Source organism: Dasypus novemcinctus, chromosome 9, assembly GCF_030445035.2.
Source record: "Dasypus novemcinctus isolate mDasNov1 chromosome 9, mDasNov1.1.hap2, whole genome shotgun sequence".
NCBI classification, from domain to species: domain Eukaryota; kingdom Metazoa; phylum Chordata; class Mammalia; order Cingulata; family Dasypodidae; genus Dasypus; species Dasypus novemcinctus.
In genome coordinates, this window is record NC_080681.1 from 102,393,868 (window position 1) to 102,413,514 (window position 19,647).

General features: G+C 41.3%; 1 protein-coding gene and 1 pseudogene across 5 annotated transcripts in view; both read right to left on the reverse strand.

The window, feature by feature from the left end:
• ZBTB8A (zinc finger and BTB domain containing 8A) overlaps positions 1–19,647 on the reverse strand; it is a 118,577-nt gene that overhangs the window by 34,583 nt on the left and 64,347 nt on the right. The window lies entirely within an intron of this gene.
• On the reverse strand, positions 420–7,774 carry LOC111767323 (uracil-DNA glycosylase pseudogene; annotated as a pseudogene).

Sequence of the window (19,647 nt, forward strand, 5' to 3'; positions counted from 1 at the left end):
AAGTGGCTCCCTTGGATGACTTCTATGCCTTCTCCCCTATTTTGCAAGAGTGCTGTGCCCTGCCTGAGCTACTCTGACACTATCTTGTATCGCTTTCCTCAAGATTTTGCATGTTTTTTGTTAATTTATTCCTAGTGTTTATAGGTTTTATTGCTATAGTGACTATGTACTTTTTTCCTATCATACTAGTATTAGTATATAGGCTTGCTATTGACTTTTGTATATTAATCTCAAATGCAGCAACCTTTTTAAACTCTCTTATTAGTGCTAATAGTTTATCTGGAGATTGCCCAGAATGTTCTCTATAAGATAGTTATAGATCTTCAAACAGGGACAGTTTTATTTCATCTGTTTTCATTTTTCCATCTCATTTCTTCAGTTGTCCTAGTTCATGGGCTAGGATTTCCCATAATGTGTGGAATAAATAGCAGGCATCACTAATTGAATGCAAATACTGCTAAAATATCACTATTAAGAGTGATATTTAAGGGGAGTAGATGTAGCTCCAGTGGTTTTGTACTTGCTTCCCATGTGTGAGGTCCCAGATTCAAGCCCTGGTACCGCCTAAAAACATAAAATTAAAAAAAAAGAGAATGATATTTAATACAGGAGTTTCATGGGTACCCTTTTGTATTAGTCTGCCAAAGGGGTACTGATGCTAAGTACCAGAAATAAGCATATTTATTTGGCATAGAAGCGTATAGTTACACTGCCCTAAAGAGTCCAACTCAGGGTTGCCTTCTCACCAAAGTCAGTTGCCACATGTTGAAACAAGATGGTTGCTGATCTCTTCCTGGGCTTCCTCTTCCTCTTAAGGCTCTGTGGGCCCCACTTCTTCTGATCTTCTCTGTAGGCTGGCATACGGCTTGTCTCTCAGGGCTTCCTATAGCAGTCTCTGGTATAGGACTTGTTTCTTTCCAGGCTTTCTCAGCTGCTCAGCTGCAAACTATCAGGCGAATGGCTCATTTCTCCTGGAGCCCCAGAATCAAACATGACAGAGCACTCTCTTCTGGTGTGTCTTCTTGAGTGAGTGACCATTTATATCAACCCACCAAGGGGGCAGGTATTCAACCTGAGTCACACCTTACTGACATGGTCAAATCAAAGCCCTAATGATGTTTTTTTGTTTTTTGTTTTTAATAAAGATAGGTCCTCATACTTTAAAAAAAAAAAAAAAGATTTATTCATTTATTTATTTATCTCCCCTTCCCCCCCACCCCGGTTGTCTGCTCTCTGTGTCTATTTGCTTTGTCTTCTTTGTCTGCTTCTGTTGTCGTCAGCGGCACGAGAATCTGTGTTTCTTTTGGTTGCATCATCTTGTGTCAGCTTTCCGTGTGTGTGGCGCCATTCCTGGGCAGGCTGGACTTTCTTTCGTGCTGGGCGGCTCTCCTTATGGAGCGCACTCCTTGCGCGTGGGGCTCCCCTACGTGGGGGACACCCAGCGTGGCACAGCACTCCTTGCGCGCATCAGCACTGTACATGGGCCAGCTGCACACGGGTCAAAGAGGCCCAGGGTTTGAACTGCAGACCTCCCATGTGGTAGACGGACGCCCTAACCACTGGGCCAAGTCTGCCGCCCAAAGCCCTAACCTTAACAGGTAATTTAATTAAGGACATCTCAGCAGAATCTGATATAATCAAAGGGTATCACGCCCAGAAGAATAATTTACAAACATTATCTTTCTCTTTTTGGGATTCATAAATATCCTCAAATTGCCATACCTCTTATTACCAATTTTCTAAGTATTATCATAATGAGCACTAAATTTTATTAAATGTTTATTCTGCATTTATATAGCATCTTTTTAATCTTTTTTTTTTTTTAAAGAAACAATACTTTATTCCCCCTCCTCCTCATTGTTTTGCACTTGCTGTCTGCTTTTGTGTTCATTCACTGTGTGCTCTTCCGTGTCGGCTTGTCTTTTTTCTTCTCATCTTTCTCTTTTAGGAGGCACTGTGAACTGATCTGGGACCTCCTCTGTGGAAGAGGCACTCAATTGCTTGAGCCACCTCATCTTCCTGGTCTGCTGCATCATCTTGCTGCACCAGCTCTCTGTGGCATGCGCCACCAGCTCTCTGCAGCGCGTGCCAGCTTGCCTTCACCAGAAGGCCCCAGGAATAGAACCCAGGGCCTCCCATATGGTAGATGGGAGCCCAATTGGCCAAGCCACATCCATTTCTCCCTTTAATTTGTTAACATGGTATATTACATTAATGGATTTTTTGGATGTTGACTGATCTTTCCATTTCTAAAAAGGATATGAACTCAAGGCAAGATTAAGAGTGAGTTTAAATGGCATAATTAAAACACTAAAACCCCATTGACAAAAGTGAAAAGGCAATACACACACAAACCCACACCCACTCACAGAACTACAATTAGGTAACACACATAGGGCAGGGAGGAGAAAGAGAACAACTAAGAATGACTCCAAGGTTTATAACCTGAACAATGGAAGAATGGAGCTGTCATTTATCAAAAGGGGAAAGACTGGGAGAGAAACAGGTGGGAGGGGGGATCAGGAGCTCAATTTTCAACATGTTAAACTTAAGAGAACTGTTGTTCATCCCGTAAGAGAAAGAGTGGGCAGTTGGATATGAGTGGAGTTAAGGAAAGAGACCCAGGCTGGGGGATATAAAATTGGGAGTCATCACCATATAGAAGGCATTTAAAACCATAAGATTAAATGGGATTACCAAAGAATACAGAGTGCATAAAATAGAGATGAATCCCTGGCATGCAAACATTTAGAGAAAAGAGAGATGAGAAAGTACAAGCAAAGGAACCTGAGAAAGAAAACCAGAAAGAAAGGAAGAAACATATCCTGGAAGGGAAAAGAAGAAAGTGTTTCAAGGAGGAGATAAGATGAGGACTAAGAATTGACTACTGGGGAAACGGACTTTGGCCCAGTGGTTAGGGCGTCCGTCTACCATATGGGAGGTCCGCGGTTCAAACCCCGGGCCTCCTTGACCCGTGTGGAGCTGGCCATGCGCAGCGCTGACGCGCGCAAGGAGTGCTGTGCCACGCAAGGGTGTCCCCCGCGTAGGGGAGCCCCACGCGCAAGGAGTGCGCCCGTGAGGAAAGCCGCCCAGCGTGAAAGGAAAGAGCAGCCTGCCCAGGAATGGCGCCGCCCACACTTCCCGTGCCGCTGACGACAACAGAAGCGGACAAAGAAACAAGACGCAGCAAATAGACACCAAGAACAGACAACCAGGGGAGGGGGGGAAATTAAATAAATAAATAAATCTTTAAAAAAAAAAAAAAAAAAAAAAAAGAATTGACTACTGGATTTAGCAATGCTTTGTGTATGTGTGTGTGTGTGTGTTAGGGGGGAATTCAAGGAAGAATGGAATGAGAGACATCATAGACAACAAGTACAACTCTTTTCAAGGTGTTTTGCTGTAAAGGGAAGGAAAAATGAAGGAAGAGGTGACAGTAAGGGGAAGTGGGGTCAAGGCTGAGTTAGAGTTTGAATATTATGGAAAGAGAAATTAATCAAAGAAATAAATTTCCAGATGAAGCAGGAAGGGGTGAGATTGAGAACACAACTAAAATGGTTATCATTAGAAAGGACAAGTGAGGGGTGGGTGCAATACCTTCTTTGCAATAGGAGTGGAAAGTAGAAAAGTGAGTAGACAGATACCCTAAAGGAAGAGAATGATATGGATATGGGAGCTCATTTCAGATAGTTTTGATCTCTAAGTAAAAATATTCTTTAGGAAGTGGATGTGGCTCAAACAATTGAGCTCCCGCCTACCACATGGGAGGTCCCTGGTTTGGTTCCTGGCACCTTCTAAAGAAGACAGAACTGGTGCAATGGGCAGGTGTGGTAAGCTGACACACAAGAGTTACAAGAAGAAGAAGCATAATGAGAGGCACAACAAATCAGGGAACAGAGGTGGCTCAAGTGATTAGGTGCCTCCCTCCCATAATGAACATCCCGGGTTTGGTTTCTGGTGCCTCCTAAAGAAACAAGGAAGATGACAGAAACAGCAAGTGCAAACAGCGAAGGGGTGGGGAGAAATAAGTAAATAAAATAAACCTCTAAAAAAATCATTATTTGGGAAAATGATGAGGATGGGGGAAAAGTGGTAGAATTACAGTACTTAATATAACAATGTATATCTGATTTTTTTTTTTAAGGAGGTACGGGAGATTGAACCCAGGACCTCAGACATGAGAAGCAGGTGCTCAACCACTGAGCTACACCCTCTCTGCTGTATATCTAATTTTTAATCTACTCTGATCTATACTTTTCACCTAAATCACAAAATTAAAGTACCTCAGTAAAAGCTGAGCAAACCATAGGAGGTACTCAAATATTCAGTGGTTTTCTACTGGTTAAACTGTTCACTGGCAGACTATAGCAAATGAAATTCAGAAGTTACTATTTTTTCTTTAACCTATCTATGGCTGAATAATTTGATCTTTGCCCTTGTAAGGAAGCAGGGCCCTCATAACTAAAATAACTGATTTTGGTTTCTGTGCTAGCTATCTACCTATTGTTTCTTAGCTCCTTAACCCCCCTTTTATATTCTGCTGATTTGATAGGGCTGGGAGTCTGCAAACTACATTACCCAGGATCTCTCGTCATCTGGCTTCCTATAGGACATGTTAAAAGGAGGCATTAATGGAAGATCAGAAGACCAGAGGAAGAAGGAAATTTTCTGTTTCTAGCTCTGACAGTTGCTTGCTGCAGTGGTAGCAGGGTGGGGTGATTCTGGACTTAAGCAGCTTGGGCAGATACACAATCTTTTTTTTTTAAACCTCTAAAATCTTTTATTACCAAACTCATAACAGGGTTAACCCTTTAACTCAGTTAACAGGAAAACAACATCTCTAATAAGTTGGAGGTTGGAGGTGCAGACCTAATAAAGATGGTCTCTTAAACAAAGGATAAAAACATCATTTTTTTAAAAAGTAAAATCCTCCAGTATTGCAGAAAAACATGTCCCAAACTGACTGCAGTCCATAAAAAACAGCATTTGGCAGTCTATGCTGCCTTAAAAACCCTAACTTGGTATAAAGTAGGAAAAAAAGCTTTAACTCCCATTGTATTAGTCAGCCAAAGGGGTGCTGATGCAAGATACCAGCTATCAGTTCGTTTTTATAAAGGGTGTTTATTTGGGGTAGGCGCTTATAGACACCAGGCCATAAAGCATGTTAGTTCCCTCAACAAAGTCTATTTCCACGTGTTGGAACAAGATGGCTGCTGACGTCTGCAAGGGTTCAGGATTCTGGGGTTCCTTTCTTCCCAGGTCTTGCTTCTCTCTGGGCTCAGGTCCTCTGTTTTCTCCACAAGGTCAGCTGTAGACTATCAGGCGAATGGCTCTGTTTCTCTTCCTGGGGTTTCTGCCTTGTCTAAAGAGCCATCTCTATTCCTCTGTGTTCTTCTCCAGGCTCAGGACCTCTTTTCATAGGGCTTGTTTCTCTTTCCTCTGTGAGCTTACTTCCCGGGGTTTCAGCTCAAGACTCCAGCATCAAACTCCAAATCAAAACTCCAACATCAAAACCTCCAATTCTGTCTGTCCTTTGCCAAGTCTTTTATCTATGAAGGGGTGGGGACTCAACGCCCTGCTGACGTGGCCCAATCAAAGCCCTAATCATAATTTAATCACACCCAGGTGCAGACCAGTTTACAAACATAATCCAATATCTATTTTTGGAATTCATAACTATATCAAACTGCTACACCCATGTTTTTTTAAAAAATCCACTTTCTCACTTTTTGTTTTTTGTTTTTGCTTTTCCCCTTTCTCTTCTTTGTACAATTTCCACTATTTAGTTCAAGCAATACTCAAGGATAAGAGTATAAACAAGACCTCACTTCTCTTGGCATCTGCCCATCTATTAAGACTCATCAAGCATCATCCCTTTGCAATTTTTACCTCTATTACAATCAAGAAATTGATCCCTAATTTCTGGGTCAGATTTTTGAAAACTTGCAAAATGTCATCCTGTTCTCCTCAAGCTCAGCAGGACAGTGTACCTGGCTGAGAGTGTAAGGCAGGGCTGGGCACAGGGAGGCTTTCTAAATAAGAACGCCAAATGCCTTAAAAACCTAAAGCGCCTAATCTACCAGGTAAAAATAAGTAGCAGCAGGAACCAAACTGTGGCTGTACCAAGAAGGTACATATTCTTACTCCTCACCTCTCTTCACCTTAAAGGTAAGAGAGATGAGGAGGGTTCAAAAGAGGAATATTTGACCCAGTGTTTGGCTTCTCAGAAGTTTTGCTGGCAGCTTATTTTAGGCCAAAGCCACACTGCAAAGAGCGAGCCACAGTCATCTGGACAGTCTTCGCTGTTTCTGGTTGGACAGAGCTGCCGTTCCTGGGCAGCCTGGCTCAAGGCTGGGCTATTAGATAGCAGCTTCCCCTCAGGCAGTGTACTTAACAATTACTAGGGAAAGTTTTTTCAATTCTACCTCACATCCGACAAATTCTTCAAAAGGAGCTTCTCAAAAAACTCCATGGAAACCATCCCTCTTAGCTCAGGATCCCTACTCCTTCCAGTTGACGGCTTCTTGACAAACTTCTGCAGCAGGTTTTAGAAAAATGTCTACATCCAAAGAATCCTCTGTGCGCCTTTAACAGGGATGGATGAGCTGTCAGCAGCAGGTGGTGCAGCTTCCCACCAACCGCACTGCCCTTCTACTGAACACAAGAGCCCCAGAGTAAGAAGGCAAGGCCATTCAAGTTTTCACTTAACCAGGACAAAACTGCATCTGTAAATTGCTCTCTAACAGTGATGACAGCATTGAGTAGAGGACACTTTGTGTGGCCCACCCAGAAAAATCACAGAGGAACCAAGCCATCTGTGTCTGCAGACAGCTTTTTATAAATGTTTTCCAACCTGGCTGGAGGTAGAGCAGGTCTGAACACTAAAGCAGAGCCCATGAGCTTGCCTGGGTCCATGACACGATCCTGTCTCATGTCACACATCTGGGTCCACGAGAAGACCTGATGTAATGTTTTTTTCCTGCTGCAACAAATCCCATTAGCTTTATGAAGTAAGGTTTCCCGAGCTCTCTGCTGAGTTGCTTCTTCCAACGCTCTCCAAAACCCATCGGTACACCGCGAGCTGCGGGTCTCAGCGGGGCCTCGTTCCTCTGGATCTGGACCCAGCGCTCGCGGCTCAGCAGCGAGGAGGGCGGCGTGGCTGCCCGGCCTGCCCGGCCCTCTCCGCGGAGCTGCCCGCCGCCGCCCGCTCCCCTCAGCCCCCGCCGCCGCCACGCCACTCCCCGGGACCGCAGCTCTTTGGGGCTGCCGGCGCGTCGCTTCTTGGCGAGGCTCGGGGCGAAGGGGTAGAGGGTCTTCCAGGAGCCAGGAGGAAGCCAGCGCGCGCCACCCGGGCACTGCGGCGGTCAGCAATTCTGCGGAATCTTTTCGAGGGTCCCAGCCCTAACACAGGGCACCTCTTCAGTGGACCCAAGTATGACTGGCGGCAGCAGCAGGTATAGACTCAGGAGCGCCAGCTGGGGGAAATGGAGCTTGTGATCCTGAGTGTCATTTCCTTCCTTTTGTTCCTCCAGCTACCATCCTCAGTTTTGTATTTCCACCCTCCCAAACTCCTGTAATTTCCTGTATTAAACAGTCTCTCTCTGGACCATCTACAGTGATTTGTTCTTTTGTCAGGACCCTGACTAGATATATATAGTCCTGGCAACAGGAAAGGTCCCAGGAAATGGATTTTAGGGTTGGTTTGCTGACTGCCTTAGCTTGAACAGAGTGATGAACTTACTGCCAATGGAAAACGGGAATACCGGTGATCCATGTCCTGTAATGGCACTGTGATTACGTAAATTATCACCTGTGTTTGCTGAGGATGAAGTGCCTATTGAAGACAAAGCTTTGGGAGATAATCTAACCATTATGGTAGAAATGACAACTACAAGGACTCTGGGGAGGCTAGCTGCTTCTGAGAATACTGCAGTGCTTACAAAAAGAAAATGACAAGATCCCGGCTGTAAACTCTCTGCTCAAGTCACTATCAGAGAAGAAGAGAATTTTAATGGTGAACCTAAAGTCACCTCTAATTTCCTGAAGCCACAGGGTGGATATTGATAGAAATGAGATCCCAAATGTAATTGTGTGAGTTGTAAAATTACAATATAAATTATATTTATATCTTTCCCAAGTCTTCTATGTGATGGGCATTGATTGTGAAAGAGGGAGACTCTGAAATTTGTAATGGGACACTTGAACAGCTCACCACCCCTCACTGTCACTATCCGTAACTAGTGTCAGATTTTAGCATTCCCCAGAGGGGTAAGGCAAAGTCTGACCCAAGAGGAGATAATTTATACATCAGAAATATTGTAAGATTTTGTTAATTCACCTTGGCAGAATCCTGCGAATATGTTTGAAAATGGATCTTAAGGACTAAAATGTTATAACAGGATGAATTTATTGATATGGATATACTTACCAGGGTTTCTGGGTTTGTGTTACCTTGAGCACCTGGGAATGCCTCTAAAAGTTTGCTTCACTGGTTGACTGCAACTTGGACCCAAGGGTAGTCTATACTCCATGAAGAAATTTTCGGCATAATGTGAAGAAATCCAAAAGCCCAGAGGACATCTCCTTCACTAAGACATTATGGCTATCATCTGTGGGAAGGGGGTGTGAGAGGGAGATGTCCCCACTGAAATGGAGACAATAAGATCCCAAAGTGGCAAAGGCCAAGTTTCAGTGGTTAAATGCCAAAGACAAGGTGGACACAATTACCATAATATATGCAGGGGTGGGTCTTTGGCAATGGCCAGTTGATCATGTTCCTAGGAACTGTCTACCTAGAGAAGCAGTTTACTAAACTATTAACTTGTCTATGTAACCACCAAACCCAGAGAAAACTCTAGGTCTATTGAATAGAAATCTGCCTTAGCTTGCTATCTTTGAGCATGAAAACCTATCTTCCATTTCTCAGACCTAAGGCAATTTATAGAACTGGATTTATTGAACCTTTGATTGAAGAAAGAAGCTACGCCCCCAAGTATGTACTGTAAATCTTCCTTCAATTTTTCCCCAAAGGGACCTGAAGCCAACTACTAGGATGATTGAATATGAAGGGAAATACTGAGACCTTTCAGGGATTACTAGACATTGGTCCTAAATTTGTGCTAATCCCCGAGGACCCAAAACATTGTTATGCTTTACCAAAGTGGGGGCTTATGGAGGCAACTGGTAAAAGGAGTTCTAGTTTGGTTTATTATTATTATTATTTTTAATGTTGTTTGGTAACCGGTTACATAGACAATTTAATAGTTTAGGAAACTGCTCCTTTAGCTAGACAGTTCCTAGGGACATGATCAGTTGACCATTCCAATAACCCTATGGTTATTTCCCCAGTTTCTGAATGTACAGTTGCAAAAGACTACCTAGCACCTGGCAGAAATCCCACATTATGTGAGGTCATCGTGTGAGCGTTATTATAGTAGAAAGGGCCAATAGAAGCTCCTAACCTCCCCCCCTGCCAAAATAATACAGCCAAAACAATACTGCATTTCTCAGGGATATGCAGAGATTTGTGCCACCAGAAGAGACTTGGAAGATCTTAGGGTGGTAATTTCTATCACTTCTGCATTTAATTTGTCCATTTGGCCTTTGCAGAAGGTAGATGAGTCTAATACAGTATACTTAATCAGTGGGTAACTCTAATCAGTGGAAACTGTTGTTCCAGATGTCATCTTTCTACTGGAGCAAATCAACATAGTACCTAGCACTTTGTGTATATCTGTTGACTTGGAGAATACTTTTGTCTCTATATGGATCAGCAAGGAACACCAGATGCAGTTGGCTTTCACCCATCAGAGACAACAGTTTACTATGTTGCTAATATAATGCTGACTGGACATAATTAGCAGAAAGTAGCTAGTACCCTAGACCCTTTTGTGAAATAGATACAATGCCAGAAGATTGGAGACAAACACCAAGAAAACAGAGGGTCCTGCCATCTAGGAGAAATCTTAGGGACCATAAGATCTGGTATATGTTGTGATTAGCCTAATCCAAAGTAAATGACAAGTTGCTGTACCTTGTACAACCTACCACAAAAGAGGGACATGTTACAGAATTCTTTTGATTTTGAAGGCAACTATATACTTCGACTGGGAGTGCTGCTCCAACCTTTACTGAGTCACTCATAAGATGGCCAGTTTTAACTGTAGTCAAGAGCAAGAAAAGGTTCTCAGAAGATACAACAGCTGCTCTGCTATGTAGGCTTATAGTATGACAACTGCCATGTTGTTATAAGTCTGTGGTAAATAGGGGGTGCTGTTGGACTTTCTGGCAAGCTTCAATGAGGAAATTACAAAGCTTAGAATGTGGGAGAAAACCCACCATCTCTCCTGTATAGAGGTATTCTTTTTTTTTTTTTTGGAGCTTTTGGAATGCTTCTGGGCCCTGTCAGAGCCTAACAGCCGACTGGAACACCAAGTGGCCAAGGCTGAGTTGTCCATCATGGGTGTTACTGACCCACCGAGTCATACATTTGGACATGTGCAGCAGCACTCCATCATCCAGAGGAAGTGCAGGTACAGGATTGGATTGAACAGGCCCTGAATGCACAAGAAAGCTCAAGGGTAGGTGGCTTAGGTTCCCAAGCCAACTTCTCCTAGTGCACTGCTGCCTTTTTCTCAACTCACACATACAGCTCTATTGCAAGTTCCCTAGAAACAGCTAACTTAGGAAGAAAAAGTTCAGGCCTGGTTTACAATATGCTGGAATTAGCTGGCTAAAGCATTACAGTTCTAGTTAAGAGTGCTCCTGAAAGACCGTGGCGAAGGGAAAACTCCCAAATGGGCATCTGGTTGTTTACTTTGCCAGGACATAGAGATAGACACAGGAATAGATTTACCCCAATTTATGGGCAGTGGCTAACAAGTTGACCAAATAGCCAGGGATTTAAAAAGAACAAGATTGAAGAATTGGTGAGAGGATGTCATGTGAGGAAGAGGCATGTGGATGTATCTCTTGGAATGAGCACAGAAAAAGGGTTTTAATTATCCCTTGTGAATGCTTAATAAAGGGTACCCACTGTGGAGGAAGCTTTCGGAAATCAGGTAGACAAGATGACCTGGTCTGTGGATGTCAGCCAGCCATTTTTTCCTAACCACTATGAAGTTTGCTGTGTACCCCAATACCCAGAAGGAGTTTGCCTGATAAAATGACAGACTAGCCTACTGAACATTCTGTAATAGCCCCATCTAAAAGATGACACCCTGAGAGATTGGGGTGCTATCCTAGAGGATATGGTATTTGCTTTTAACTACTGACTGATATATGATGCTATTTTTTTCCAGAGCTAGAACACTCAGTTCTACAAATCTGGGGATGAAAATGGCAGTTGCTTCTTTCACTTTTACACCTAATAGCCCATTTACAGAATTTTTGCTTTCTGTCTCTGCAGAGGTTTTAGTTCCCAAGGTAGGAAGGCTTGCACTAGAGAAACATTAAATGGTTCTATTAACTTGGATTGTGACTTACCTAAGAAAGAAATTAACATCATCCATTTTGGGGAGAGGGTAAGAGTATTTTTGTTTATATGGAGAATAGTTGCATATTCTAAGGCAGATTCATGAAGTTGTTTTTTAAAATTTGAAGGATGGGAAGAATGATATGTATGGAAGGCAATTAGCCCACAGGGTGGACTGTGTTGGTCATTTATCTTTTGTCTCTCAGCCCCACACCTGCCATGCTATACTCTAGTCTCTACCGGTAGAACTGGAATTCTGCAAATACCATTTCCCAGGCTTCCTCCTTTGCTAGCTGGCTTCCTGTTAGATTCTGCTAAGAGGAGGCACTGATGGGCAATCAGATAACAAAAGAAGCTTCCTACTTTGGGCAGTGGAAATGCCATTGCTGGCAGCTGCTGGCTGTCGCTATAAAGGGCAGCAAGGGACAGATGAATCTTAACTCTAGTTGCCTGGGCAGAGGCTGCACTTGTTTGGTGACTTTCTTGGCAGATTCAAAACTGAATGTGACAGCAACTCCAACAGCCTGGAAAGCATTCCTTCCCTTTTCTCATCATAGTTTCCTCTTTTACTTTGGGAACTGTCTTCCACAATTTGGTGGTGCTGTTCATCATGCCCTCCCCCCACTCACACATCTCACAACAGGGATGGATATAGGGCGGAGGTTGATCGAGCCCGTTTTTGTGGTGTGTCACGGAAGCTAGAGAATGAGGGTCTTACTACATGAGAGCAGGCCTTAAGAATCAATAAGCCTAGAAAAGCAAAAAGTCATCTTCAACAAGTGAGAACACCCACCTAGGAATGATGCTAACCCAGAAAAAGGCAAGTCCTAATGACATTATTTTAACTCCTGGATCTAGTTGTGCTCAAGTCAATGCTCTCTTTGGATATTTTTTAAGAGCATAACAACAGGAATTTATTGTCTCAAGTTTCTAAGGTCCCTTTGGAATTTTAGTTGCACAAGCCAATAAATTTCCTTTTCTGTTTAAATTTAAGCTGGCTTTCTCTCATTTGCAATGAAGAGTTTTTTATTCCTAAGGTATGGCATTATTTATTAAAAATATAAATACTGTTGCATAGTTTACAACTATAGCAAACTATAGCCCATTCAGGAATACTCTATTTAGCAGAGAAAATGCATTTCCATAGATGGAAACATTAATGGTATCATTGCAATTAGAGTCACTAGATCACTCACTTTTTGTATTGGCAGTTGTTTTTCCTCTTCATATTCCCGAAAGTCCTGGCATGCCTCCCTTTCATGACGTCATAAGACTTCTACCAGAGTGTAACTAGCTGCTTACCAGTTTTTTGAAGGTGCTACCTGGTTCAAACCACTGTAAAATATCTATTTTAACATCAACCAAAGTGATATTTTTGCTTAGCACTTTTGCAGTAATGTTAGCCCTAACATTTGCACACCTGTGGTAAGTCATTATGAGTCAAACTCATTCAATGGAACATAAAATAATGGCAGACAGTGAGGCTATGACCTAGAAACACAAAGAGATTGGTGAGGGCTCTCAAATTCTGTAACATACAATCTGCTAAACTAGCTCTCCTTGGTGCTAACTGTACTAAAATATGTGAGCAGTTATTTTTTTAAAATTGGGAAGTGCACGTGGCTCAAGCTGTTAAGCACCTGCTTCCCATACGGGAAGTCCTGGGTTCAGTTCCTGATGCCTCCTAAAAACAAAGAGAAAAACCAACTGAGGGGAGCCAATGTGGCTCAGTGATTGAGCACTGGCTTCCCATATATGAGATCCTGGGTCCAATCTCCAGCCCTGGTACCTCAAAAAAAAAAAAAAAAAAAGTATTAACTACATTTCATTTCTGTATCAAATGTATAAATATTAATACATATGAGAGATGCACTATAATAAATTAATGCATAAGGAATTATTCCATAATGAAGTTTCTTCTATGTTTGATGCAATGTATGCTCCAACTAATAATGGGCTTCAGAATCTCAAGCATCGTAGAAATTATAAAAACAAAACAAAACACTGAGTTATTTGGCTAGTGATTGGCATCTTCACATTCTTATCATGTGCCTAAAGATTCAGCTTTTCCTGAGTCCTTATCTGACTACGTCTCCCAAGAACAGACAAACCAAGGGCACCATGCTAACAGAGGCAGAATATATTCAGGGTTATGGCAGACAACTGCAGAAACAAGATATCTGAGACTATTGCTAAAGAAGCATCAAATCAATACCCAATCTTTTACTATCACATCAGTCAGTTAAAATGTAACAATTCCTCTGTTCTCCTTTAAAACAAGGTACTTGGGTCATGACTACATTTTTGCTATCACAAATAATGCTACAGCTGATACCTTTGGTACACAGATTCTTGAAGATTAGTGAAATAATTTGATTTCTAGAAATGGAGTTACTAATGGTACTGACAAACTATCTTCCAAAAAGATTATATTAATTTATAGCTCCACCAATATCACATAAGAGTGCCCTTTTCCTAACACCTTCTTTAATTCTGGATATTATCTCTTTAAAATATTTGCCCACCTACAATTAGAGGAAATGACTAGGAAGCTTTCTAGTATTATTTAACATTATTTAACACTGTTCTGGAATTACTAGCCAATGAAATAGACAAGATAATTAAATATGAAGTATGAATATTGGAAAGGATGAAACTGCTGTTGTCATTGCAAATGATATTATATATCTTAAAAATGCAAAAGTAAAATTAGAAAACCATTAGAGTAAAATTCTTGGGCTTTTGTCATGTTGGGAGTAACTGGCGTTGGACTTGGCTCCAATTGGAAAACTGGGCAAAATACATTAAAAAAACTGTTTACACATAGTACACATTAACAGTGTAGGACTGTGATCCTTGAGAGAAGGGGAACAAATGTGGTAAGCCCTACTCTCACTTTGGTTTTCTCATTGTGTATACAGAGAGACTTGTGCTCGGTAGAGGCTGAGGTTCCTAAAAGTTATGGGGTAAAGTGCCAGAGGGGAGGCAGCTATGTAGGAAAAGAGCTCAAGAAATCTACATAGTGTCCTCTAGAGTCTACGCTGAACACTAATCTGTGCATGTGTCGGGAGAAACTTCCAGAGTACAAGTGAAGAACTAACTACTGGGAAACTGTGAGAAGAAAAGTTCCCAGAGCTCATATAGGACTGGGAGACATTTAAGTTTTGCCTAGCCAGAGTAAAGATTCCTTGTTGAATACTCAGGCCATTTAGTAGAGACCTCAGAAGAGTAACACCTTAGAAGTAGGACTAACCCAACCCCAACAATAAAGATTACTGTAGAACTGCTCCGAGGCTCAAAAACAGTCCTCAAAATTATCACATTAATCCACTAGTAACTTAACTGACAAGTAAACCAATATTCAAAGGTCTTTAAGGAAAAACAACAAAATCCAGACATTTAAAACATTTATCACAATGTCCATCATTCAATCAGAGATTACACAAGAGAAAAAGCAGGAAAATGTCAACCTAAAATCAGAAGAAATAAACCCAGAAATGAAAGTGATGCTGGACTTAGCAAATAAGGATGTAAAAGCAATTATTATACACATGCTCAAAGATTAAAGAAAAATATGAACATACTGAGAAAAGAAATGAAAGATATAAAAAATAATCAATCTGTGCATTTGACTTCCAGTCTCACCGTATCTTCTCTACAGCCTTTTAGAATCAAGCAATTTCTGGCCAAGAAACAAAAACAGAATCATCCCATTCCCCAACAGATTTGAACAAAAACTGACAATAAATTCAGGTTCATCCCTAAGAGGAGACATTGGAGAAGAACCTAGCTGGTTCCATGAGGAATGGCACATGTGATAGCACACATATTTATGCTGTATCAAGGTCACCAGTATTTTATCATAGCAAGTTGAAAAAATCCTCTCTAAAAGTTGAACTTATTTTATTTTTTTTATGCTTCTGTATTAATAGCTGGTTCAGTAATAAATATTAGACCTTTTGCTTGAAAAAATAATCAAATAAAATTTCTAGAATTGAAAATTATAATACCTGAAATTTTAAGATTCACTGGATGGGCTTAATAGCAGATTATAAACTACAGAAGAAGAATCCATGAATTTGAAGACATAGCAAAGGAAATTAACCGAACTGAAGGGAAATAAAAGACTGACAAAAGATGAACAGAGCCTTAATGACATGTGGAACAATATCAAATGGCCTAACATATTTGCAATTGAAATCCAAGAAAAGGGAGGGAAGGCATAAAAAATATTCGGAGAAAAGTGTGTGTGGTGGGGACAACAGAAATATACTGTTGTAAAGTTCTTATACTATGTGTATTAATCAGCCAAAGGGGTGCTTATGCAAAGTACCAGAACTCTGTTGGCTTTTATAAAAGGTATTTATTTGGGGTAGAAGTTTACCGTCACTAAAGAGTCCAACTGAAGGTACCATTAGAGGTACTTTCTCACCCAAAAGCATTGGCCATGCACTGATGGAGCAAGATGGAGGATGATGTCTGTGAGGGTTCAGCTTTCCTTCTTCCTCCACAGCTCCATGGTCCCAGCTTCTTCCAAACTCAGCTGTAGGCTGGTATAAGGTTCATCTCTCTTCCCGGGGCTTATTTCTTTCTGGGCTCAGCTGATCAGGTCTCCTCACAAGGTCAGCTGTAGACCATCAGGCTCATCTCTTCCCGGGGCCTCTGCCATGTCTAATGAGCTGTCTCTCTTCCTCTGTGTTCTTCTCTGAATTTACTTCCATGTGAGTGCCTGTTTTATCCCAAGAGGGCTGGGACTCCTACAGTATGTATTAGAGGTTGGTGCAGCAGTTTGATATTATTTATGAATTCCAAAAAAGATATTGATTATGTTTATAAACTTGTCTGTTCCTCTGGGCATGATACCCTTTGCTTGTATTAGAATTCAGCTGAGATGTCTTTGATTAAATTATGTTAAGATTAGGGCTTTGATTCAACCATGTCATTAGGGCAACTCAGAGTTGAGTCCCCAGCCCCTTGGTGGGTTATATAAATTGATGCTCATTCAAGGAGAACAGAGAAGTAGAGAAGATACACAGAGGAAGAGGGTTGGCTCCATAGACACGGCTGAGGCCCCAGGAAGAGAAATGAGCCATTCGACTGATAATTTACAGCTGACCCTGTGAAGAGACCAGTGCACCTGAGCCTGGAAAGAAAGGAGCCCCAGGAACAGAGAGGAACTCTATGCCAGCCTACAGCTGAGATCAGGAGAAACTGGACCCATGGAGTCATAAGAGGGAAGAGGAAGGCTGAAACCTTAAACACATCACCTGCCTCGTGCTTCAAAATGTGGCAACCGAGTTTGGTAAGGAAGTATCCTTGAGTTGGACTCTTTAGGGCCTTGTAACTGTAAGCTTTTACCCCAAATAAATACCCTTTATAAAAGCCAACAGATTTCTGGTACTTTGCAGACTTTGGCTGACTAATACAGTTGGCAATTTCTTTTTCTGTAAAGGTCCAAACAGTAAATATGTTAGGCTTTGCAAGCCATATGGTTTCTGTTGCAACTATTCAACTCTGCGATCGAGTGCAAAAGCAGCCATATACAATATGCAAATGAATGGCCATGGCTGTGATCCAGTGAAAATTTATTTATAAAAACAGGTAGAGAGCCAGGTATGGCCAAAAACCTGTTGTTTGTGGACCCCTGATATACACAAAGTGGTTTGTTATTTGAATGCAGACCATGAAAAGTGAAAATATACATTGTAACCCCTAGACCAACCCCTAAAAAATAAAACAAAGATGTTAAGCTAATAAACCAATAGTAGAAATAAAATGGAAAACTAAAATAATCTTAATCCAAAAGAATGTCAGAAAGAAGGAAAAAGGATTTAAAAAATGGCACAAATATTTTCTAGAATTCCTTTTAAAAAAAGGATATTAATAGACTGGATAAAAAAATCAAGACCCAAATATATGCTGTCTACAAGAAATGTACTTTAAATATAAAGATACAGATTTGTTAAAATAAAAGGTTATAAAAATTTGTATCATAAAAACATTAATTGTGTGGAGCTTCCTCAAACTTAAACACTTTTGTGCTTCAAAGGACTTTGTTAGGAAGGTGAAAAGGCAGCCCACTCAATGAGAGAAAATATTTGGAAAGCACATATCTGATAAGGGTTTGAGTTCCATGCTGTATAAAGAGATCATACAACTCAACAATAAAGGGCAAGCAATCAATTAAAAAATGGGCAAAAGAGGGGGCTAGGGACAAGATGGCGGCTTAGTAAGGTGTTCCAAGAGTCAGCTCATCCTACAGGGCAGTTAGTAATCTAAACAGAGCTATCTAAAGCACAGACTGGTGCCCATCCTCCACTGATGGCGCCAGCCACCTTGGGAGCTATTCTGTAGCAGGAATTGGAAGCTCCATCTCCCAAAAACAGGGGACATAGAGATAGTTGGCCACCAACTTCAGCTACTGATTAGTAAATTCTTCAGGCTAAAGTATAATCCTAAGAACACCTAAAGTTTGAACTAGTCCAAGTCGGAAAGAGGCCAGAAGCTGCCATGAGGGGAAACGAGGCTGTTTGAAAATCCAGAGACGGTAGGCTTCTTTCCACCCAGACTGGAGTGCAGCCCTAGCCTAGGCTCCAGCCCCACCTGTGTCAGGGAAGAAGCTTGGGGGACCTGCACCAGCCTCTCTGAGCAACTGCAGGCACTTCTGGCCCACACGGATTAAATTGTTGGGCACTCTGGAGGGTCTATCCCTACCCCAGCAGGGAAAGAATAGGTGTGACGCTTCATCAGTCTCTCCAGGCAAATACAGATGGTCTTGGCTGGTACAAGTTGGATTATTACACATGGCTGCAGTCCCTACCCCTGTCAGAGGAGAAAGGTGGGAGAAACTTCATCAGTCCCTGGGGCAATGTGAGCAGCTTCAGCCTCCACAGCTTACAGTACCAAGTACATCCTCAGCTCCTACTACACAACCAGGGTTTGATTTCCATTCTACATAAAAGTCCTATATAAAGGTTCCAGTCTATATAAAGAGATCATACAACTCAACAATAAAAGAACAAGCAATCCAATAAAAAAAAAATTGGCAAAAGACTTAAACAGACATTTCTCCAAAGAGGAAATACAAATGGCCAAAAATGCATGAAAAAAAATGTTCAGTATCACTAGCTGTTAGGGAAATGCAAATCAAAATGACAGTAAGATATCATCTCACACCACATAAAATGACTCTTACTAAAAAAACAGAGAACACTAAGTGCTGGGAGCAGGTATAGCTCAGAGTTTGAGGGCCTGCTTCCCAAGTATAAGGTCCCAGGTTCAATCCCCAGTTCCACCTAAAAAAACCCAAAAAGACAAAAAATAAAAATAAGAAACAAAACAAATCAGAAAATAATAAGTGCTAGAGAGGTTGTAAAAAAATAGGAACACTCTTTCATTGTTGGTGGGATTATGAAATTGTGCAGGCTCTGTGGAAGACAGTTTGGTGGTTCCTCAGGAAGCTAAATATAGAACTTTCATATGATCCAGCAATTCCTCTACTAGGAATATATCCAGAAGATAAGAAAACTGTGACATGGACAGACATTCGCATATGATGTTCACAGCAATGTTATTCACAATTGCCAAAAGATGTAAACAACACAAGTGTTCATCAACTGATGAATGGATAAGTGAAATGTGGTATATACCTATGATGGAATACTATGCTGCAGTAAGGAGAAATGAAATTGAGACACATACAATAACATGGATGAATCTTGAAGACATTATGCTAAGTGAAATAAGCCAGACACGAAAAGAAAAAACTTGCATGGCCACATTAATATAAGCTAAAAACGAAGAGTGTGTTTACACTGAGTTAAAACCTAGAGTATAGGTTATTAGGAGATGAAAGGAAGGCTGCAAGGGAGTACCGATGCTTAGTTGGATGTAGAAGTTTTAATTAACTTGACTGTAAAAGTGTGGAAATGGAGAGAGTTGATGGTTTAACACATTATACTGAGTAGCGGCTGGCTTATAAATGGGATTGTGGCTGAAAAGGGTAATCTAGAGATGTAAATGTCAATTTAAAGAAAGCTAGAGAATAACCTAGGGATTGAATAACTCAGTGAACCGATAGGTGGATGAGAATTGTGGTTAAAAGTACAAATGCAAGAGTTTCCTTCTGTGAACTAGAACGGATGAATGTCACTATTGCAGGGTGGTGGGAATGT